Source organism: Bos mutus, chromosome 9, assembly GCF_027580195.1.
Source record: "Bos mutus isolate GX-2022 chromosome 9, NWIPB_WYAK_1.1, whole genome shotgun sequence".
Classification (NCBI taxonomy): domain Eukaryota; kingdom Metazoa; phylum Chordata; class Mammalia; order Artiodactyla; family Bovidae; genus Bos; species Bos mutus.
Genome location: NC_091625.1, coordinates 80,299,068 through 80,323,938, shown reverse-complemented (window position 1 = coordinate 80,323,938; position 24,871 = coordinate 80,299,068). Strand labels below are relative to the sequence as shown.

At 39.9% G+C, this 24,871-nt stretch overlaps 1 protein-coding gene across 10 annotated transcripts in view; it reads left to right on the top strand.

Moving 5' to 3' along the window:
* HIVEP2 (HIVEP zinc finger 2) overlaps positions 1-24,871 on the top strand; it is a 219,165-nt gene that overhangs the window by 41,164 nt on the left and 153,130 nt on the right. For 5 of the 10 annotated variants that reach the window (XM_070376779.1, XM_070376776.1, XM_070376783.1 and 2 more), the window contains exon 2: positions 10,044-10,118. The exons of 4 other annotated variants lie outside the window; for them this stretch is intronic. The gene's annotated coding sequence lies outside the window, so the exon portion shown is untranslated. Of the gene's footprint in view, positions 1-10,040; positions 10,119-24,871 lie in introns of all 10 variants that reach the window. One more of the 10 variants, XM_070376777.1, reaches the window with a different exon arrangement.

The following is a 24,871-nucleotide window of genomic DNA, read 5'->3' as shown; positions in this document are numbered from 1 at the left end:
GGCTCGATGATCCAGTCCTCTAGAAATGATTAGGAGCTGTACATTAGATGGAAGGAGAAGAGTGTCACCAGTAGAGGATGGCACGTTGATTACAGAAGTGATAGCTGACAGCCTGAAAGTGAAGAAGGAAATAGACAAACTATAGAAATCAGACAGAAGATCTAAAAAGGCAAACAGAATGTAGGCCAGTGGGGAAGCCAGAGTGAAGGAGTAAGCGAATGCATGCATCTCGGTAGCTTAAAAGGCGTTACTGAGTTACCCCAGTTTATAGTAACTATTTGTTGATCTTTCTTCTTAGAATCTGAGTTCTACCAGGGTTGAGACCATGCTTGTTCCATCTGGTACAACATTTCCAGATAATGTATTCGTGGTCTTACAGGAGAGGCTCCGTGTGTGTGTGTGTGTGTGTGTGTGTGTGTAGCTATAAGTATAAAGAGACATTTGCTATAGTAATCTATACTTATGATAATAACTCTAGTAAATCTATATAAATAAATGCATAGTTTTTCTGGGTGATCCGTGTTCATGACAATGATCAATGAAAGTTTTTTGGCTGAAAGTACTTTTAACCTTTTAGATATATACTAAAAAAACCCCCAAACTCAAAAACGTTTGGTATGTGAAGTCTTATTCTACATGCTTGGTAAGTAATTCATTCCCTAGCTCAGTCTTCATATTGTTGGCTCTTTCCTCTGCCCTGTTCATGTTTAAATTGTCTTGAGCATATGGGTTTCTCAGATTATAAATGTTCGTATATGTAGATAGATACTAAAATATTTTGAATCATCAACCAGTGTACACTATACCAATGCCACATGAGCACAACATATTTTAAAGTCTTCAGAAATATTCAGATAGATTTCTGTATATAGATAGAAATCTGAATATACCATTTTGAAGATGTTTCTTTATATAGTTAATGCCACATCATATTTTATATGGCTAATCAGCCTTTGATATATCATAATGGTTTCCTTGGAGCATGACACATCTATTAAAATAGATATGGTAGCTTGCATACTATTTAAGAAAATGCATATTATGTGCTAGGCAGAAACATGGGCTCCATATACTAGCTGCTGCTGCTGCTGCTAAGTCGCTTCAGTCATGTCCGACTCTGTGCGACCCCATAGATGGCTGCCCACCAGGCTCCCCTGTCCCTGGGATTCTCCAGGCAAGAACATTGGAGTGGGTTGCCATTTCCTTCTCCAATGCATGAAGGTGAAAAGAGAAAGTGAAATCGCTCAGTCGTGTCTGACTCTTAGCGACCCCATGGACTGCAGCCTAGCAGGCTCCTCCATCCATGGGATTTTCCAGGCAAGAGTACTGGAGTGGGGTGCCATTGCCTTTTCCGCCATATAGTATAAAAAATTGTATTTAGATCCCTCTGAAATGGTACACCTGCTCTCCAGGTGTTTCAAATTTGCATTTAAACTTGCTCTTTAGTAGGTTTTTGTTAAATGAAGAAGGAAAATTATTTTTTGATACTATGTGAAATAGGTTAAATTGTGCTTAAATTGTGCTGGGTTACTTCGTATTTTGTTTCAAAACTGTGTTTTTGATTGGTTGTGTATAATTGGGAATTCATTTTCTTGGAAAGTTTTGTCTTAGAGGTGAGGAGGAGGTTGTTTTTTTGTAAGTGCAATACCTGTTTGGTCTTAGGCAAAATTTTGAAATAAGGAAAAGTGTGACTTTGATAGTGACATCCTGCCACTTAGTACCCTCTCAAGACCAGTGAGCCTGAAGGCATCAGGTTATCAGAATTTAGTCCTACATTTTCTGTGGCTATGTTCCTTTCCAGTCTAAACTACCTCCTCTAACATTTCTAGTTCCTGAATCATCTGTCTCCACCCCGTACAAATGTCCCAGCCAGTAGTTAAGTACCTGTTGTGATTTGGGCAATAGGCTTGGGACTGTATAGAAAGAAAGGGGAATTCTGTGCTATTTACGTTTTTGGACATTATGCATACAATCTAGGATTGGTTATAAGACATACATAATTAACTCATTATACTAGAAGACAGGATATACATAAATAAGTGACATAAACCAACTGAAATTGCAAAGAAAAAGATTACAACCAATTGTGGGAACCAGGAAAGGTTTCATGGAAGACACGGACTTTGAAAAACTACTAGCATCTTTAGAAGCAAAGTTGGGATTGGGAGATGGCATTCCATGCAGAGAGAGTGTTCCAGATGAAAGGAGGAGCACCCCAAATGGCTGCCTACGTGTTGAATACTTTTAAACTTTTGAGGGCACTGTTCACATAGACGGTGATATAAATGGTGCCCTCTATAGTTGTTCAGGCCTCCCTAGTGGCTCAGATGGTAAAGGATATGCCTGCCATGTGGTAGACACGGGTTCAGTCCCTGGGTTGGGAAGATCCCCTGGAGAAGGGAATGACAATCCGCTCCAGTATTCTTGGCTGGTGAATTCCACAGACAGAGGAGCCTGGCAAGCTATGGTCCATGGGGTCACAAAGAGTTGGATACATTCAGTATGGTGCCTGGGAGTGAAAGCCAAGGAGTCAAGAAATGTGCAAGGATAAGATCAGAGAATCATAAGGAATATGATTCCTTAGGCTATCTTGTGATAGATCTTCCATTAAAGAGTGAAGTTGTTTTACCTCTTTCACTGTGAGTTTAAAGGCCTTAAAACTCACAGTATCTTAGGCGTTAAAGTTCACAGTATCCCAAACTCTGCGATACTGTGATTTCTCTAATTCAGTTGGTAAGAGGAGCTGAGGAAGACTTTTGAGCAATGGAGTGGCTTAAAATTTCAGAAGATGACTATATGCAAAGGGTGAAATGAATTGATAAGTTACTAGACTTGAGATGTGTATAAAGTAGTCCTACTTCTGTAAGGTCATCTGAGTGAAGTGAATCATACATTAAACTGGGGCTCTGTGGAGCCACAACATTATTCCCAAACCAGCCCACCCTCACTTTGACACCATCTTTACTTCTTCCCTATCACATCTAGCCTTCATTTCTTTGAGCTCATTTGGCATCATTATTAATAACCTTTGCTGGACTTTTAATTTCTGTTTTCCTCTCACCATTTATGTCTTGTCTTGTCTCTCTGTGAATCCCGTACTCTTTGCCTGTGCTTTTGGATGCAGACTTTCCTGGGTTGGTCCTGGGCTTGGACTCTGTCCAGTGAACTGCCTTAGTGGGCAACCTGTTGATCACAGCTGTTTGTTACTGGGTTTCGATTCCCTTCTTTAGCTCCAGCTCTGTGAATCAGGAGCCCAAGAAAGAGGGCTGTTATCATCAGGCTATTGGAATAGGATAGGGGCCGAGTCATCAGGCTCAAACTGCAGGGTGTGGAAATTCATTCATTCATTCATCCGATGTTTATCGAGTCATGTGGAGGGTAAGCACAAGCTTTGTGTGGCTTCCCTGGTTAGTCCTGCTCTCATTCCTTCCACCCTTCCTCCCTTCCAATGCTCTAAGAAGCTTAAGATTTTTTTTCACAACAGCTGAGTCTCTCTGGGAGTATCAGCAAGACCTCTGGTAGTGTTAGAAGGCGACAGCCCGGGGACAGCAGCAGCTGGTTTTATTTTTGGTTTTCCTCAGTCAGGTGTTTGTAAGTTGAGAACTGCCTGTATTCAAACAACGTGATTTGGTAGCATGTCATGAACTCCTGTAGAAATAATGGATGTGATACAGTTAAAAGGATAACAGTGAACCATTCCTAACATCACAAGCTATATAGTAAATATTTAAAGGTCTGGGTGTGGATTAATGGCTCAGAGGGCATGTGCTGTGGATCCTTCATGGTCTCATTTTGTATAAAATTTTGAGACTTGCTTTGGGTACAGAGATCCAGCCGTTGGTGAACTTGTCTGGGGGAATAGTCGTTGTCTCGTGGTAGGTACTGACTGATGCATTTGGGAGATTTTATTTAGGGACTCATTAGATTAATGTGTTCTTTTGTTCTTGTCAAGCTTTAAATTTTATCCCACATGCACTATTATGACACAAATAAATAAAAGACATAACTATCTGATCACCTTTTATAATCTGTTGATCTGATTTTTAATTTTTTCTTGTATGTTCCTGATCTTTGCTCAAATTCACACATTTGAAATGGTTATAATCATGATATTGATGTAGCCCTTATTTTCAAAACATAAACTTTCCATTTTGCTCATTTCTGTACTCTTTTAATGGCCATATAATTTTGATTTATTTTAATGGTCACTGTTTCCTTAAAATTCTCCTATTTCTGAATATTCACAATTTTATTTGTTGAAGTACTTGAATATTTTTATTATACATGATCCCTATTTTCAGGTCACTTCCCATTTTCATCATAGCTGTGCGAAAGTGAAAGTCTTGCCTGCATTGTTGTTTTGGTTTGTATTTCTTTAATAATTAGTGAAGCTTCTTTATTAGTTATATTTCTTTTTCTGAATTGGTTTGTCCTATTTTCTAATTTATTTCCTAGGTTTTTTAAAAATAAATTTCTATGAACTCTTTATACATTACAAATACTAATACTTGTCACTTTATACTTGGTTCTAATATTTTTAAAATTTAATTTTGTTTTTTTTTATTTTGTAAGTTTAATAATTTTAGCTTAGTTTTATCTGGTTTATCTACTTCTGATTAGTATTTGATGAATGTTTCAAAAATTATTTAAAAATTATACTCATAAAGATAATTTTTAAATAGTGCAGTTCTCTGCTTATTCATCTTGCTTCTTGGTCTCCTGTTAAGCCAATTGGATTCTTATAGACATGTATATTTTAGAATCATACAATGATCAGCAAGAGGGCATTTATCAGTTTTTATTTTTAATATTTAGAGGATCTAACAAATCATATTTCTTATATCTATAGATAAATGTAGATTTACAGATGAGTGTTTAGGAGGTAGATGAAAATTACATTTAAGGCCTGAATATAGTGAAGGACTGGTAAATAAAGAAATACATTTAACTTCAGATTTTAATAGCAAAAAATTGTATCATATTTATAAAACACTTTAAAAATACTCTGTTTAGAAATCAGTTTTTCCATATGTTTTTGAACATTTATGATGTGTTCTTCCAATGTCTGAATATTAAAATTTAAATATAATTTCGGAAATGTTTCTTCAGATCATTGGTCCTTTGTGAGAATCACTTTATCAGTCTCTAAAAACTTTTTCTCCATTTTTACTTTTTAATTAATTAATTAATTTTTGGTAATTTTTGCCTGCACTGCTCTACTTGCAGGATGTTAGTTTCCCTAATCAGTGATTGAACCTGGACCCTCAGCAGTGAAAGCTAACTACTGGACCACCAGGGGCTCCTCTAGTGGCCTCTTATTAATTATCTATATTGTGCCTTGTTGTTAGTATTCTTCTTTTGAGGTTCAGATCCTATTGTGTATCTGGGGTATACTTTAGGATTTATAAAGCATTTCATCATTTTCTTTTCATTGGTTTAATTGATCTTGTATTCATTTAAAAATAATCTCAGTCATCTGGTACATATTTAGTTTATGGATAGTAGTTGAGCAGTACATTTCTCAACTGATTTAGAAATAGAGGTTCAATAATCTCCCATTATTTCATACAAGGAGGAAGATTTTAAAAAGCTAATGAAAGGTTGTTTCCTTTAATTAATTTTAGAAGACAAATTTTTGTATCAAAAGTAGTATATAATAAAAACAAACAAAAAAAAACTTAGCAGAAATCTCACCCTATACGAAGCTTACACAAACCACTGCACCAACCTTAGGGGGGCAGAAACCAAAAGGAAGAAAGAATTCAACCTTGAAGCCTGGGAAAAGGAGACCTCAAATACAATAAGTGTAAAAAAAAAAATAATGAAAAAGCAGAGAAATACTGCACAAATGAAGGAACAAACTAAAAACACAGAAGTTCAAATAAATGAAGAGGAAATAGGCAAACTACCTCAAAAAGAATTCAGAATAGTGACAGTAAAGATGATTAAAAATCTTGAAAACAGAATGGAGAAAATGCAGGAATCAATTAACAAAGACCTGGAAGAATTAAATTACAAACATACAGAGATGAACAACACAATTACTGAAATTAAAAATCTCTAGAAGGAATCAATAACATAATATCTGAAGCAGAAGAACGAATCAGTGAACTGGAAGATAAAATGGTGGAAATAACTTCTGAAGAGCAGAATAAAGTAAAAAGAATGAAAAGAACTGAGGATAGTCTCAGAGACCTCTGGGACAATATCAAACACACCAACATTCGAATTATAGGGGTCCCAGAAGAAGAAGAGAAAAAGAAAGAGTATGAGAAAATTTTTGAAGAGATTATCGTTGAAAATTTCCCCAACATGGAAAAGGAAATAGTCAATCAAGTCCAAGAGGCGCAAAGAGTTCCATACAGGATAAACCCAGCGAGAAACATGCCAAGACACATACTAATCAAACTAACAAAGATTAAACACAGAGAATATTAACAGTAGCAAGGGAGAAGCAACAAGTAACATACAAGGGAAACCCCACACGTTTAACAGCTGATCTTTCTGCAGGAACTCTGCAGGCCAGAAGGGAATGGCAGGATATATATATACTGAAAGGGAAAAATCTACAGCCAAGATTACTCTACCCAGCAAGGATCTCATTCAAAATTGATGGAGAAATCAACAGCTTTTCAGACAAGCAAAAGTTAAGAGAATTCAGTACCACCAAATCAGCTTTACAACAAATGGTAAAGGGACTTATACAGTCAAGAAATACAAGAGAAGAAAAAGATCTACAAAATCAAACCCCAAACAATTAAGAAAATGGCAATAGGAACAACAGCAAAAAAAGTATTATATAATAATGGGCAAACAAAATCATCAAAACAGTAATTAAGTCAGTTTTAATGTGTCATGGAGGAGAAAGAGTCATGCCGGTTGTGTCTTTATGACATATCAGCCTACTCTTATCCTGGGTCAGTAGATATGAAAACCACAGTTTACCCATGGTTACTTAACTGATAAATAATGGGGTGGGATGTGAAATCGAACCAATTCAATTAGAAAGACTGAGAATAAAGTTTGAGGCAAGTTAGGATTGACAGATGAGAACAAATAAATAATAAATTATGCTTACAGAATATTGTAGGTTTGGTTTTACATTTTTAATATTTTCAGTATTGGTAAAGATGTTCTTACTGTGGAACTTCCTTTTTCTTTTGTGGGGTAAGAAAGGGCAATTTATCCTCTTTAATCACATGATCAGTTTCTTTGGGTTGTCTTATTTTCATTCACAAACAGGATAGGACTAATATCAATAGTGACTTACTATTTAGATCTAAGTACACTAAAGGGAACTTTGTCAGTTCTGATAGTGTTTGGAATGAAATGCGACGTTCATCTCTGATCCTGCACCTACTGTATTTTCTCATAGGTTTTATTTTTTCATTTAAGTTTGCTGTCCCATTGCCCATGCTGAACAATAGATTTACAGAAATATATATCTATTATTGAAGGAAAGTATATGTGACTCTGTGACCTTCGACTCCAGTATTATTTTCAAATGTTATTTACTAAGTTTTCCATGACATTATTTTTAAGGAGAATCAAAGGGATATTCTGGCATAAAAAGGATTGATAAATCATACTTGGGAATGATCAGTATAACAGATGGAAAACAAAAGTAGAACATGTGTCTTCGAACTCATCTCTCTAATTTCCTAATTCAGCATTTTGAGGGTACTTGTCGAATACATCAGTTGAAATTCTAGCAGATGAATTGATATTCTAAGTCTAAAAACTGCGAGAAGCTCGCATTTTGTATTGATATAAGTGCTTATATTTATATCTAGTCTTCAAAGCTTGTATGTCTTGCTCCATTCTTGCTTCTCTCCTCATTCCCCAGCAGCCGGCCATCATCCTGTTTCCTTACTGTGTAACAAAATGACCAATCAGTGAAAGAGAGGCTCAGAGAACCATTTGAAGTAGCAAATTGTCACAGAGATGTGCTTTAGTTTTGGTAATTTTTTTTAACTTTTTTGGTGGAATAATCAGCAAGAAAGCAACAGAGGAGTTTTCACTCCTCTCTTAGAATAGATGAAAGAGAGAATACTGTGAACTCTAAGAAGGTATTGTTGGTTGATAACACTATCTTTAAAAAGCGAGCCCCAAAGTGTGCCCCCCATATTTGAGCTCTCTTTTGTTTTGTTGTTTAAATTGGTGTTGGATATCAGAATCAGTATGTGAGAAAATGGGAATGACTTGAATCATCTGCTTGAGTATGGAGACTCTGTACAAGTGAAGTATCTCAGTCTTTCTGCTGCTGCTGCTAAGTTGCTTCAGTCGGGTCCGACTCTGTGCGACCCCACAGACAGCAGCCCACCAGGCTCCCCCATCTCAGTCTTAGCCCTCTATAAAATGAAGCACTATTTTATTTCAAAATTTCTTGTATTTACTCTTGACAAGAATGCCCCTGAGCCTGTAAATTATTACTATTGTTGGTACTAAGTGGCATAAATGAGAGATTGAACTTATTAAATAATCATTTAAATTATATATTCAATCAATAGTAAGGGACAATCTATTAAAAGTGTTTTCTGGCCTGAAAAAAATTATATTTTCACATCATTGTTTGAATCATTTTCAAAGGACAATTTGAAGCATTCATTCAGTGTATAGCACTTATAGTTCAGTGGCTCAAAGTCTTAAATCCTGTGCCTGGGTGGATGTTGTATTGTACAGTAGTAATTTTGTAAATTATTTACAATAAAGAGGAAAACACGAGAGAAAAGATCTATCTGTGTACTGCTCCCAGTTTTACAACAAGGGAATACTGTTAAATTTCCAAAGTAGCTTCAGTAGTTCAGTAGTTGAGATATTCCATCCCTCTCCCCCTCCCCAACTTCCTGTTTCATCACAAATATTTATCATTTTATTCATCGGTTCTCCACCCGCCTTGTGGGCTGTTGCGGTTGCTGTCACCGAGCCAAGAGGCTGGGGAATGCCTATCCACAAGCAGCCTGGGGCGTCTGGCTAGGGCGCTTACGAGGCCCTGTGACTGGCTAACATTGACTGTCGACAGTATTGTGCCATTGAGATCAATGTAGAGTCAGCCTATTTAAATAATTACCAGGATCACCAATAACAGGCACGTTGTTACTAGTCATAGTGAAAATATACATACTATTTGTGGCGAGGAAAAACCTGAGGTCTCCAGCAGTTGGAGCTGTCATTCTGACGTGCTGTGGAAACATTAGAATTAAAGAAAAGGGAAAATGACTATTTAAACAAAATGACTACCTAAACAGGCTAGTCCGTTTGAGTGCTTGGTTAGTGGTTTTAAAGACTTGTCTGGGTTTCCTGAAAACTTCATTTGGTATTAATTGGGTGCTCATTTTTAAAAGATTTAATATAATCTACAGAATACAAATGCAATACGATATGTAATAACAGAGTAGCATACCATGGCATACTCCACTTGTTTCTGAAGGGATGGATATTTTCGAAGAGTATTGGACCAGAAATTTTGTAGGCTGGAATGATGGGTTTGGAGAGGAAGACTGCAGAGGTGCCCTCCTCGTTGCATTGTATTATCAGTTGTGTCCTATCAACATAACTGGTCACCAGTGATGCTAACCTTGATCGCTTAGTTAAGGGATAGTCTGCTAGGGTTTCCACTGTAAAGTTATGACTTTTCTCTTTCCATATTCTGTTCATTGGAAGTCAGCCCGCATTAAAGGGAGAATAATTAAGCTTGGAGGGAGGGAGTACCTACATGATTTATTTATTTTTGGTATGGAGGCATGGATATTTATTTTATTTTGGGGGTTATCATCCAATCTTTATTTTGTTGCTGGCAAGCTGATTTTAAACTTTTAAAATTGTATTTTGCTTAGCCATCTGATATCCCATGTACGTAGCTTGGTGCCACATTCATCGCCTGACATTTTGGCCTCTCTCACCTCCACGTGTTTACATTCTTTCTTCAAACCAATAGATTTGGTTTTGCTGCTCTGGTTAGTACTTAAGGTCACTTTCATAGTTACGTCTTAATGTGTGCACTGTGGAAGGAGAAGTCATAACACGAAACTTCTTGTCAGCAGATTGGCGAACTTACCTGAGAAACTGAGACTCAAGATCGTGAGGATGTGTGACTAGGACCGAAAGCAGATTTCCAGGTAGGAAATCAAAATGATTTTCTTGAACTCCTTGGCACTTGATTTTGTAGAAGTCAAATCACCATTTCTTGTGAGATGCAAAACTCCAAAAGGAGGGGTGGCATGAATATTGAGGTTGCATTAGCAAATCATGTTGTGTTCTTTTAGATTCTTTTATTTGACTTTTACACAGTAAGGTAATAGCTGAGCTTTGAAATGAAACCCAAGGGGACCTTGCAGAAGGCTATCTGTATTTACAAAATTTTTTTTCATATGATTTTGATGGTTGAGGCCTATTGAGAAGTACCCATTGGAGTAGAAATAATCAGATTTATCTTGTCAGAAAAGACAGCTACTGGTTACAGGAGGTTTTATTTCTTTCACAGAATATTTACTAAATAAGTGTTGATTTCTAGTTTGCATTTCTGATCAACTCCCCTAAGATGCAGTAAGGTCATAAACTCTGCTGGAAGGGAGGAGGAAGCTCCCAGTCACAAATGCACTCTACTTTCTGCATGCTGAGCTGATAAAAGGAAGCATCAGTTTGCCAGCAGCTTCCATTGCAGCAATCTTACAAAGAGTAAAAAAAAAAAAAAAAAAAAAATCAAGTTCATGAGAACAGGAAGAGAAACAACTGAAAAGCAGGAATACAAACAGAGTTAACATCATGTAGTGATTCTTACCTCTGCTGCTGGAAGTGTAAAAGCAGTGTGATTTCTCAGCTCCATGGCAACATGAAGAACCTGTTCTGTCGGAGGGTGTGTGTACACAAATGCATTCAAAGCATGTGCTTGAGAGTGAGTTTGGGGGAGGAGGGATGCGGGGCCCAACCCTCCAAGTCTTGCCCACACATTTTTATGTGTGTTTTATAATAAGGCCTTTGTGCAGGGAAGCCAGATAGAAGTTCGTGTCTGCTGCCCCCTGGTCTTTTACATGGTCTCACTGCCATCACCCACCTCCCTTCTCTCCTCAGAAAAGAAGCAAGAAAAGGCAATGAAAGAATGCTGCTGGAAGGGAAATGCCCCTCTCCTTTTCTCTTTTTGGAATGTCGACAGAGTTATTGCTTTTCTGTGTGTCTCTAGGGATCCTTGGCTGCTTCTGTCCACCGTCCTCTTCTAGGCAAAGCCTTTGAATCACAGTCTTCACATGGGGGCTCGTGAAAGCTGTAATCAGCTTCCCCCTTTGTGGGGAGGGGTGCTTTCTGGTGTGTGGTGTCCTGTCTTCTGAGGACCCAGGGGCAGCATGGAGTGATCGGTGCATGAAGTCTCCCGGCCCACAGTTACTGGCGTCTGTCTCAACTCTGAAACTTCAAGTCCCTTCTCTCACTCATACCTCACAGACACACTCATCTGCATCAGTTCCCCCACCCCTCACAACCGCCCCAGTCTCTTGGTTAGTTTTGTCACTTGAAGAGGTAACTTCACAACTGAACTATTTATCATATGTCCATGTCCCTGCCCTGTGTTTCGGAAATGATAGAACAGTCTGGAAAATGTTTATTTTTGCTTTGATTCAATTTAGCTGATCTGTGGGATAAGTCAAATGCTCTGTTCTCTGTTGGTTAGCTCTGAGAATATTCTCTAATAAGCCTTAGATGATTTTTGTGCCACTTAAAATTTGAGGTCGAATTTGGATGGTTATCCACACTAGGTTCAGAGATTAGGGAATCCAGGTAACACCCTCTTCAATACAGATCGTTACTCTTTTCCTTTCATTCCTGAACATCATCATGAGCCCAGCATCATGGATGGCTCCGTGGGGGTGCTTGTTGCTTTTCAGTCACTCAGTTGTGTCTGACTCTTTGCGACCCCATGGACTGCAGCATGCCAGGCTTCCCTGTGCTTCACTGACTCCTGGAGTTTGCTCAAACTCATGTCCATTGAGTCGGTGATGCCATCCAACCATCTCATCCTCTGTCATCACCTTCTCCTCCTGTGGTGGAGGAATGAGGCCCCAGGATTTTATGTGCCTGAGGACTTGGCAGCAAAATGTTTTCAGCTTAGACTTGGGGCCACACTTATCACTTCTTCATACAAAGAAATACTCGATCTCCCCCATTGTTTCTGCCTAGAACATTCTTTTTGGCTTTACTCTTAAAAATAAACGATCTGCAGCTCCAAAGACATATACCCACATAACATCAGTTTAATTTATTAACTAACATATGCAACTGCTTTTGACTTACTTTTGTGTGCTGGCTTAAGCATGCAAAACAGAACAGGCATGTATCTGCTCCTGAGGAACTAGTGTTCTAGAAGGAAAGTGCAGACTGTAAAATATTCCAATAGGTGGTGAAATGGGCTATAAGAGAAAAGGCACAAAACCCAGCTGTGACATAAAAAGGAATCAGTCAGCTCTGCAGGGGGCTTGAGAGGGGAGTAAATGCCAGGGCTGCATCTTGTAAGCTGAATGGCAGTTTGCCTGGAAGACAGCATAAGGAAAGGCATTCCAGGAAGACAGAGCCCTGGCATGCGGAGACCCAAAGACATAAAACCAACAAGTAAACCTTCTTATGGCTGGACTACAGGGTTAGGAAGAGGAGAAGTGGATGTCGCGAGGGAAAGATCTGGAAATTTTGGCAGGGACCAGGTCAAGGACAGTATGCCATGTTGCCATGTTGGAGCTTTATCCTGTAGGCAAGGAGGAGAGACACATTCAGATTTGCGTTTTACCAGGAACCATCAGACAGCATCATGAGAATGAATTAGAAGGACCCAAGCTTGTGTTGGAAGACATAGTTTGCAGACAGTTACAATAATCTTCAGGCTTCCCTGGTAGCTCAGATGGTAAAGAATCCACCTGCAATGCAGGAGACCCCGGTTTGATTGATCCCTGGGTCGAGAAGACTCCCTGGAGGAGGGATAGGCTACCCACTCCAGTATTCTTGCCTGGAGAATCCTATGGATTGAGGAGCCTGGTGGGCTACAGTCCATAGGGTCACAAAGAGTCGGACACAACTAAAGCGACTGAGCACGCATGCACACACAGTAATCTTCAAAAGAAAGAAACTGAAGGTTTGAACTCATGCTGGGATGTTCAGAACAGTGAGCACATGATGGACCCTCAAGCTTGGAAAACAGTGCTAGTCACTGAGCCAGCATGAAGGATGAGGGAAAGGGAAGGCAGTCTTCAGGACTCTAGCTGGACTATAAGGTAAATAGTGATGGCATTGCCCAGGAAGAGAAAGACAGGAAGATGAACAGGCCTTTGAGAAAAGCAGTGACTATGGTCATGTGTGGTCTGTGGAAGGATAAATGGTTTGGGGATCAGAAAGAACCTGAATTTCAATTGTATTTCTCTGATTTATCACCTGTGTAGTTATAGGTAAGTTAAAGCATCTGCCTGCAATGCGGGAGACCTGGGTTCGATCCCTGGGTTGGAAAGATCCCCTGGAGAAGGGAAAGGCTACCCACTCCAGTATTCTGGCCTGGAGAATTCCATGGACTGTATAGTCCATTGGGTCGCAAAGAGTCGGACACGACTGAGTGACTTTTACTTCACTTCTTCACTTACATAACCTCTGGGATCCTTAGTTTCCTGGTCTCTTAAATGGAGACAGTAGTTATTGACTTGAAGCCCTTTGGTGAGGGACAAAAGAGAGAATCTATGCAAAGCTCCTGACTCAAGCCCATTCTTAAATAAAGGGCAAATTATTATCTCTGCTTTGTTCTGTAGGCTGTACACGGGAGAAGTGAGATTGATAGAGGTGGAGACCCAGAGAGCATTTTTATATAGATGTGAACTTGTGTCAAGAAAGAGCCACTGGAGAGAGGAAGGTGGATGATGTAAAGGAAAGATGACCAATGATTGAGTAGAATCCCGAGCAGCCAGAGTGCTCCCAGCTCTAGAAAGGATTGATTGGGGCAAAAGGAGGGGGGATAGGAATGTCTACTACTAAGTTTATGGGAAAAACTATACGTGGATGAAATTTCTCCTTGAAAAACTCATTATTTTACTTAAAATGTATTATTTATTTTTATTTCTATACAATTTTAAAGGTTGTACTCCACTTACAGTTATTACCAAATATTTGCTATATTCCCCATGTGGTACAGTCCACCCTTGTGGCCTAACTTATACCGAATAGTTCGTACCTTCCATTTTCTCTGGGGTTTTTGTGAAGGAGAAGGCAAAGTCATTTGTCCGTAAAAACTGGATGATAGTGAAGAAAACTGGGAACATTTAGAGCTGCCTCTAGAGGAAGCGTGAGCTGACCTGCGTTCAGAGGTGATTATGTTCACCTGACCTGCAGAAAGCTCAGCAGAAGTAGCTGTGTCTCAGCAATTGACGTTTCTCAGCCACTCCAAGGAGGAGCTACAGGACCCAAAGGGACCATGATCTAAAGGAGGGTTTGGGGTTGAGCACGCTGAGGGGCGAGGTGACAGAGGATGCTGGCAAGGGCAAGGGCAAAGGGGTTCCCAGTGGGATCCAGCCAGGATGGTGAAAGGAGCCTGGAGGAGGAGAGGGAGGAGCTGGGAGGAGAGAGGATGGGGAAGAAGATGTCCTGAACTCCTGGAAGGGAGGGGCTGAGGAACTGAGGGTCTCTGTGAGGCTGGAAAACAGTAGTGTGGGAATGTGACAGCTTAGGTGATGTGGTGAGATTGACTAGAATACTTGTCCTGTTGACCTCCTTGTAAGGTGTTGTGGAAAATGATCAAACGCTTAATTAAGCAAAGTGCATTATTGTGTATGAGATGCTCATTGAGCAAGGACTCCCCCTTTAAGGTGGGGGTGGGTGCTCCTAGTCACATGCGCACATGTGTGTGCTCAGTTGTGTCTGACTCTTTGCACTCCATTCCCTATATAGCCCGCCAGGCTCCTTAGTCTGTGGGATTTCTCAGGCAAGAATACTGGAGTGGGTTGCCATTTCTTTCTTCAAGGGAACTTCCCAGCCCAGGGATTGAACCCTCTTGCATCTCCTGCATTATTGGCAGGCAGATTGTTTACCACTGGGACCATTAGTCAATAAATATTTTTCATTAAGTAACTTCATTAAATTTCGTTTGAGTGTTTTCCCCCCATACCAGTCATTGGTTCTTAATTGGTTCAATAAAAATGATTTTAGATAGGGTAAATATAGGGACTCAAGTGTCAGGTTTTACACTTAAGTAAAATGCTGAAAATAAAGACATTGCATCAGTAATCTCCACCAATACAGGGTGGGCATGTCATCTTAAGCACTTACATTGGGATCATTTGGAGTCCTCATTTGATTCAGCACTCATTTGTATTGTTGCCTCATAGCTACACATTGAAGTAAATAATAGAGTGTGCTAAAATATTTGATTTACATTTAGTTCAGTTCAGTCGCTCAGTTGTGTCTGACTCTTTGTGACCCCATGGAGTGCAGCATGGGGCGCCAGGCTTCCCTCTCCATCATCAACTCCTGGAGTTTACTCAAGCTCATGTTCATTGAGTTGGTGATGCCATCCAACCATCTCATCCTCTGTTGTCCCCTTCTCCTCCCACCTTCAGTCTTTCCTAGCATCAGGGTCTTTTCAAGTGAGTCAACTCTTCGCATCAGGTGGCCAAAGGATTGGAGCTTCAGCTTCAGCATCAGTCCTTCCAATGAATATTCAGGACCGATTTCCTTTAGGATGGACTGGTTTGGATCTCCTTGCAGTCCAAGGGACTCTTAAGAGTCTTCTCCAACACCACAGTTCAAAAGCATCAGTTCTTCAGTGCTCCACTTTCTTTATCGTCCAGCTCTCTCATCCATATATGACTATTGGAAAAACCATAGCTTTGAATAGATGGACCTTTGTTGGCAAAGTAATGTCTCTGCTTTTTAATATGCTGTCTAGGTTGGTCATAGCTTTTCTTTCAAGGAGCAAGCGTCTTTTAATTTCATGGCTGCAGTCACCATCTGCAGTGATTTTGGAGCCCCCCAAAATGGTGTCTGTCACTGTTTCCATTGTTTCCCCTTCTATCTGCCAGGAAGTGATGGGACCAGATGCCATGATCTTCGTTTTCTGAATGTTGAGTTTTAAGCCAACTTTTTCACTCTCCACTTTCACTTTCATCAAGAGGCTCTTTAGTTCTTCTTCACTTTCTGCCATAAGTGTGGTGTCATCTGCATATCAGGTTATTGATATTTCTCCCGGCAATGTTGATTCCAGCTTGTGCTTCATCCAGTCCAGCATTTCTCATAATGTACTCTGCATATAAATTAAATAAGCAGGGTGACAATATACAGCCTTGACGTACACCTTTCCTGATTTGAAACCAGTTTGTTGTTCCATGTCGTTTTAACTGTTGCTTCTTGACCTGCATATTGTATGATGCTCTTAGCTGAAGTTTCAGTGATGTTTACATTTTCCTAAAACTAGCAGAGAGATTTTGCTAAATGAAAAAGGCTTCACTAGAAGGACTATATCTAGGAATTGGCAGAGTGCAAATCCTATAATGTATTCCAGTATGTGTATGACTTACCAGGGCAGCTTGCTGAAAATGTAGACTTGGGGACCCACCTAAGAAGATAATGATGTCGGTTGTCTGCACACTCAACTTTGAGAATCCTATGGAAGAGTTTTTAGTTTTGGAAGATGGCTACAGTACTGGACAACACCCTAAGTCATGTGACAAGGAAAATAAACAACAAGAAAGGGAAAGTAGAACAGAAAAAGATAAGGAGATGATAAGCTTGATGAGGGCAAGAAGAGAGATAAGAATTTAAGTCCTGAAGAAATCCCTCTACAAATTTCTGTGTTTCAAAAGATAGGTTTCAAAGGGTAATAGAATCACAATGATTTTAAGATTATAAGTGGAAAGCAATGTGAAGTATGCAAGATTATGTGGGAAAAAAAATGTCAAAAGATATTGTTCATGGAGAGCCAAACTGGTTAGAAATTCAAACTTCAAGTATTAAAATGAAAATGTAGCAATAAATTTTAGTTTTCCAACAACTTTTTAAATTGTAATATGGTGGGTGTATTACTTGGGGTAAATTTTGGTCATAGAACAGGATTGCTATTATAAACAATTAAATTGGATTCTTTTATTTTTCTTCTGTGAAGTGAAAGTCGCTCAGTCGTGTTGCTCTTTGCAACCCCATAGACTATACAGTCCATGGAATTCTCCAGGGCAGAGTACTGGAGTGGGTAGCCTTTCCTTTCACCAGGTGACTCTCCCAATCCAGGGATCAAACCCAGGTCTCCCACACTGCAGGCGGATTCTTTACCAGCTGAGCCACAAGGGAAGCCAATTTTTCTCCTGATTATCAGTGAATCATCAGGGACAACCTTCAGTCTCCAAGATGATGAGCCTGGGGTTGTTGTGAAGATTACATGAGATCTGAACTCTGGTTGCCAGAATTGCTGGGTTCAAGTTATTGCTCTGCAACTACCTAGCTTTATGCCTTTGGGCAAGTTAATGTGGCTTAGTTTCTTTGACTGTAACATAGGATACTGATAGTGCCTACCTCTAGAAATGTTGCCAGGAATACATTAGTTAGTAAATGTACAGCACTTAGGACAGTGCAAGCCACGTGGTAGACATTGAACAAATGTTATTCTGAAACACAACATCTGTTGTCATTCTCTTGTTCAGAGCACCTACATTTTTTTAAAACGATTATTCAAAATAGGGATATACATAGGATTTTATAAAGTAATATTTATCTTGAGCTTTAGTTGATGAAATTATTGAACACCTATCCCTAAGACACTTCAAATTCTATTGTGACAAGTAAAACATGACCCTATACCCCAGCCACTCCAGCCTTGGGAAGTTATCCTGTTGACTGGTTTTCTCTTTGCTATGTTGGAGAGCAGCATAGATGTTAATTGAAACTATGTTTTATAGCATAAGTAAAAGGTAGTGCATGAAGGACAGAAGGGAATACTAATAATAGATCATACCTTAGTGTATTTCTCAGCATAGCAGATCATCCTGGTATTCTTTCAGAGACAGATATAGTAAAATGGACAGAACAGAGATAGGTCATCAGAAAAACTCGATATTCAAGTGCTAAGTATGCTATTTCCTGACTGTGTGACTCTGAGCAGTTGACTTAACCTGTGTCTCTCTTTCTTCACCTAAGAAACCGGCACGTAGCCACCTTGCTGAATATCTTGATTAATTGAGCCAATGCTTGTGAACTATGAGATGTTGGGCATTTGTATTTTTGCATGATTTATATTATATAGAGCTTGTGGATTTCTAAAGATCAATGGCTCAGAAACGACCACTTAGGATAATGTAGTTTTAATAGGATTACAGAGAACTTTATTATTCTCTGTAGAATTACCTGTAGATCAATAATAGATGGGTGACTTGCTGCAAAAATCAGATCCTGCCCCCCCCCCCAAAATCACAGCTGGAAGATGAAATGGGACAGAGAGGTTATGTGGCTGACCTAAGGGAATAGTTCACAAGCTGTGGAATAAAAACTGACCAGGAGGATCCTCCCCTCCTCTTTCCACACCGCTCCCCAACTATTTCTCAGTTGGATGGAAGGAGTACAGGCTTTGAAGTCAGACCTGAGTTAAAATCCCTGCTGTGTCACTTACTAGTTATGACTCAGGCTGGTTACGAAACCTCTGAGCCTCACGTCCGTCATCGGCACAGGGGTTAGCATCACTTGCCTGGCAGAGTTGTGGGCAACAGAGATTACGTCTGCAAGCTACCTGCCCGACAGCTAGCTGATACGTTATTTTTCTCATGATTATACGTGGCCAGATTTCAAGGCAACTTGAATTACACCCTTGCTGAATAGGAATACTAATGCAACTAATAATAGCAACTGTTTAACTGAAGGGTTCCATGTGCCAGGCGCAAGTCCAAGTACACTACGCCTATGAGTATCTTAATCTCCAAACTAGCCTGATGATGTGAGTATTACTGTTATTGCCACTGAGGCTCCATACGTGTAGCTAACATACCCAAGGTCACAGGTTTCCAAATCTGTGCACTTGTCAATCTGGATCCCACTTTACTCGTTACTGGATTATTCCTGTTCCTCCCTGGCCAGTTTAGGGATGTGGGACAGAGAATGAAAGGACTAGTTGTTTCACGAGAATTGTTTTATGAGTTGGGTGAGTATTTGCTTTCACAGTCTTCATTCAGGTAGACACTATTGGAAGAGACAAGCACTCACCTAACACGTAAATCACATAACTTGTGTGTGTGTTCCGAAGTCTCGTAGAGCGCCGCTTTCTTTCTTTGTACTTTTTTATACTTGTCAGGATTGTAGTGAACATTTAGGGGGATGATAACTGGAGAGCCCAGTCCTGGCAGCCATCTCCAGCTCTAATCTCAGGGCCCCCCCCTCCCTTCTTAAGTAGCAGTTTGGCACTGAGGACAGAGCCTTGGGGAATGCCTGCTTTCTTTTTCTACATTAAACCGATGGAGTTCTCTGTTATTCAGCACTCCCACGTTGTAATCCAATGATGTTATATCACAAGACATTACTACTGATCCCCTTGAAAGGGCAATAAAATATTTGCTCACATACCTTCTAGTTGAACGTACTTCTGATCAAATACCTTAGGTGAAGACAGGCACGTTGTATTGGTCTTTTCATTGATTTGCATCCTATGTCTGGATATGTGCATGCAGAGCGCAGTCCCTTTAAGAACCACTAGCCCTCAGCAAAAAATAACCTAGAGCAGCTCAGGTTACTGCTGGGCTCCAGAGACTCTTCAGGGGGTCAGGTTGCTTTTTTCTCTGGCACCTGCCTCAGCAGGGATGTAGGAAGAAGTTGATATATTCCAGCAGAGAAGTTCTGGGTGGATCTGGGCACTGGAATCCTCACCTCCAACTTCTGGATGTGACCCAGTCTTCATAGTAGAAAGGTTTTGATTGGGCCATTTAAATGGCATTCAATTAAGTGACCCTGTCCCTGGACCTGTCCGTAGGAGCCTGTCTTTCCTATCAACTGTGAATTTTATATTGTTTCTTTGAAAAATGAAAATGACATCAAAAGCCATCAGATGGGAATGCATCTCCCATCCCCAGATCCAAAGCGTGGCCCTGCAGTGAAGGGAGGTCGTGGGAGGACACACCCTTTTCTCCAGAAGCCCTGTGCGTGCATGTGTCTGTCTCACCAACCTTTCTTGAAAGGAATGTTTTTACTGGCTGTCCATAAGCCAGGAAACAAAGATTGTACAGGGTCTAAGACTCTGTAAAGATAAACGTACAAACAAATGGAATAAACTCCTTAATTGTGAAAAGCAGGGAGAGCTCCTCAGAGGTGGTACAGTATGGGATGAGGCAAAGAACCAGCCAGGACTTAGACCATCTGGGGCCTTGTCTCAGCCATGCTACTGAATTCTCTGAGTTGCAGAATAATAGAATTTTGTCACAGATTAAGTGGTATCTGTGAGTGACTCACAGTCTTTACTTTTCCTAGAAGGAAAGTGCAGCTCAGAGCATTTGGGTGACTTACCTAAAGTCACTCAGCTGCTTGGTAGTAGATCTCAACCCGCAGCCCAAGTACATATATCATTGCTCTTCATCATGCTACATAGACATTGTAAAGAGTCAAGTTCTCTCCACATCCCCATTTCCTTACCTGGAAATAGGAATTCTCCTACCTGGGATGTCTTCTTAGTAGGGTATTGTAAGGCTCTGCTAAATGATTGTGGATGGAAACACGGTTAAAAACTATTCAGTGATATGTTTATATTGATATCAATTAAAAGTAAATTATAGGGACTTCTCTGGTGGTCCAATGGTTAAAACTTCACCTTCCAATGCAGGGGGCACAGATTCTATTTCTGGTTGGGAGCTAAGATCCCACATGACTCGTGGTCAAAAAGTCAGAACGTGACAAAATAACAGAAGCAATATTGTTAACAAATTTGATAAAGACTTTAAAAATGGTCCACATCAAAAAATATTTTTAAAATAGTAAATTATATATTTATATGCACACACATATATGATGATGAGACATATGTATAATGTGATACCTAATATTTTGCTAAAATTCGTCATGTGGGAGATCTTAACAAAAATCTGGATTCTTCTTTGGAAATTTGAAGCACCATGAGTTTCCAGACATATAGTAAAAGTTCTATACTTCAAGTTATTAACCTGACAGTTTTACCTACTAGCATTACCATTACTTTACCTTTCTGAGAAATGGGAATAATAAAGTTATCTGGCTATCTTCAGTTCAGTTCAGTGACTCAGTCTTTTCCGACTATTTGTAACCCCATGGACTGCAGCACGCCAGGCCTCCCTGTCCATCACCAACTCCTGGAGTTTACTCAGACTCATGTCCATTGAGTCAGTGATGGCATCTAACCATCGCTTCCTCTGTCGTCCCCTTCTCTTCCCGCCTTCAATCTTTCCCAGGATCAGAGTCTTTTCAAATGAGTCAACTCTTCGAATCAGGTGGCCGAAGGATTGGAGCTTCAGCTTCTGCATCAGTCCTTCCAATGAATATTCAGGACTGATTTCCTTCAGGATGGACTGGTTGGTTCTCCTTGCAGTCCAAGGGACTCTCAAGAGTCTTCTCCAACACCACAGTTCAAAAGCATCAATTCTTCGGCGCTCTGCTTTCTTTATAGTTCAACTCTCACATCCATACGTGACTACTGGAAAAACCATAGCTTTGACTAGATGGACCTTTGTTGGCAAAGTAATGTCTCTGCTTTGGAATATGCTGTCTAGGTTGGTCATAAATTTTCTTCCAAGGAGTAAGCGTCTTTTAATTTCATGGCTACAGTCACCATCTGCAGTGATTTTGGAGACCAAGAAAATAAAGTCTGACACTGTTTCCACTGTTTCCCCATCTATTTCCCATGAAGTGCTGAGACGAGATGCCATGATCTTCATTTTCTGAATGTTGAGCTTTAAGTCAACTTTTTCACTCTCCTCTTTCACTTTCATCAAGAGGCTCTTTAGTTCTTCTTTGCTTTCTGGCTATCTTAAGTTGTCTTAAAGACTACTTTATGAATACATGCGAAAGTACTTCTTGAACTGTAAAGCACAGAAACGATTGATTATTGCCAAATATTGCTGAGGCCCACAAAGCCTGTCCAGGGAGCACATGAGGTATGATTAAGGAGATAAGTCATATATTCAAAAGCAGATTTCAACATTATCTGACCTTGGTGTCAGATAAAAACTTGATAGATAATGATTGCAGTGAATTAATAAGTATTTATTATAGCTTCCAAATGAAAGTGTGGTCACCCATTAATTATTACTCTTTTCCATAGATATTTGCCCAGTTTGTCAAGACATCTGGTGTCTCATATTTATAGGATATTAGCTACTGCAATAATATAGAAGGTGGAGATTTAAATGTTTATACAACTTTCTCAGTTACACTGTTTGCTCTAATATTTATGTCTGATTTATCTCATTTGATTATTAGAGAATATTTGTGGGTTGTAATTACTATTATCATTATCTGATGAATGAGAGGCCAAAAGATTTTCCCAAGAGCTCATGGAATGTGAATGGAAGATCTGGGATTTGAAGCACTGTCTTCTGGTCCCAAATTCTGTGTACTTGTAACTTGTCTCCTTGTGTTGTGTTGGGGGTTCTATTTTGTAGACTGTATTCTTCTTTGGTTTCTTTCATTGATACAGTCATTCATTCAGCATGAATATTCTATGTGGAACTCTGTCATATCATCTCCTACTCCAGGACTAAATTTCTTTGGAGAAAACTGTTTGTTATATGTCTGATTCCTTTAACTGAAGAAGAAGTAGTGACATAGATGCTTGAACCTTGCGTAAATACTGATTTGAGTAGGGAAGGGAGGATACAGTCCCTTAAATGGGGAAATACTGATGTCAGAGTTAAAATAAATCTTTGCTGTCCAGTAAAGTAGGCCTCTAGTGTCATAGGGGCTTCCTTGGTGGCTCAGTTGGTAAAGCATCCTCCTGCAATGCAGGAGACCGTGGTTCGATATCTAAGTTGGTAAGATCCCCTGGAGAAGGAAATGGCAACCCATTCCAGTATTCTTGCCTGGAGAATTCCATGGACAGAGGAGCCTGGCGGGCTACAGTCCGTGTGGTCGCAAAAGTCGAACACGACTTAGCAACTAAACCACCACCACTAGTCTCACAGGGCTATTTACTTTCAATTAAAATTAATTAATTAAAATTTAAAAATCAGTTCTTCAGTCACACTAACCAAATTCCAAGTGCCAATAGCCACCTAAGACTGGTGGACATTCTATTGGACATTATAGATATATAGATATGTGTTTGTCACTGATACAGATAATTTTGGTGTCTGATATGTGTGTCTATAAATTCACACTGGAAATGAAATTGTTCTGGTATACATTTCTACCTGAGACATAATAATAGCTACCATGTACTGAGCACCTTCTCAATAAGCAGTAGGCACATAATCTATGTTGCTTTATTTTATCCTCACACCATGTTTTATACTGGGAGTCTAAGGTTCGAGAGGTTATGTAATTGCCTGAGATGTGATAGGGCTATGGATTGACACCAGTTTTTTTTTTTTATTTCAAAGAGAACGCTGTTTTGCTCTAGTATGCTATCTTTCTACGTAGCCTAGTTGGATTACATCAGGAGTTAACATTCTCAATGCACTGTCTTATCATTCAGTCCACTTCAGTTCAGCAAGCGTGCCAGGCAGTCACTCTGTTGGGAGCAGGAGGTACAGCAATCAGTGCAGCCCTGTCTCTGACCATAGGGAGTTCCAGTCAAACAGAGAGTTCAGATCATAAAGAATAATTATGACAGTGGAGGATGATCTGTGGCCCAAGACCACGTGATGCATCCAGGAGCCACTGAAGGGTTCTATCCAATGAGTGCCATAGTCAGGTTTATATTTCGTAAACTCCACTGTAATCATGTAGAGCCTTGTTTTGAGAGGAAAGGGAGAACCTATGATACTTCTTGTATAATTTATTTGTAATCTTGTAAGATTTACCTAAGTGAAGGAATGTCGATGGCTAGAACTAAGATCATAGCGGTGGCGTTAGAAGGTTGATGAGAGAGAAGCAACTTGTAAAATTGTCAGGTTTCAGTGATTAAAGCTGAGGGTAAGGAGCAATTAAAGATGATTCTCATATTTGGGCGCTTGGTGAATGTTTGGCCTCTTTAAAGTAAAGGAGATTTGCTATGTGGAAAAAGTTGTACATGAGTGTGTGTTGTGTGTTGTGTTTATTGTGTATGTGGTGTGTGTTTTGTGTTTGTGTCTGTGAGCATGCATCCTTAAGTAGATGAACTGCAGGGTGGGAAGGGGTGAAGATAATGACTTAATAGACCACAAGCCCATAAAATATCCAGAAACAGTATTATTTGCCAAGTGGAAAAGTGTTGGTCACTCAGTTGGGTCCTACTCTTTGTGACCCCATGGACTATAGCTCACCAGGCTCCTCTGTGCATGGAGTTCTCTAGGCAAGAATACTGGAATGGAATACTGGAATGGGTTGCCATTCCCTTCTTCAGGCTGCTGTAAAACAATGACATATTTTAGGAATGTAATTTAAAAAATGAAAAATCAAACAGAATCCTGCCATAATACTGAGACTAAGACCCTGATGCTGGGAAGTATTGGGGGCAGGAGGAGAAGAGGACTACAGAGGATGAGGTGGCTGGATGGCATCACCGAGTCGATGGACATGAGTTTGGGTGAACTCTGGGAGTTGGCGATGGACAGGGAGGCCTGGCGTGCTGTGATTCATGGGGTCGCAAAGAGTCGGACACGACTGAGCTACTGAACTGAACTGACCTGAAAAGGGAAAACTTAACCTCACGGTCTAAATATGATACATCTGTCCTAGGCTGGGCACAGAATAGTGAACTAGGGATGTATTTTCCCATTTTTCTAAA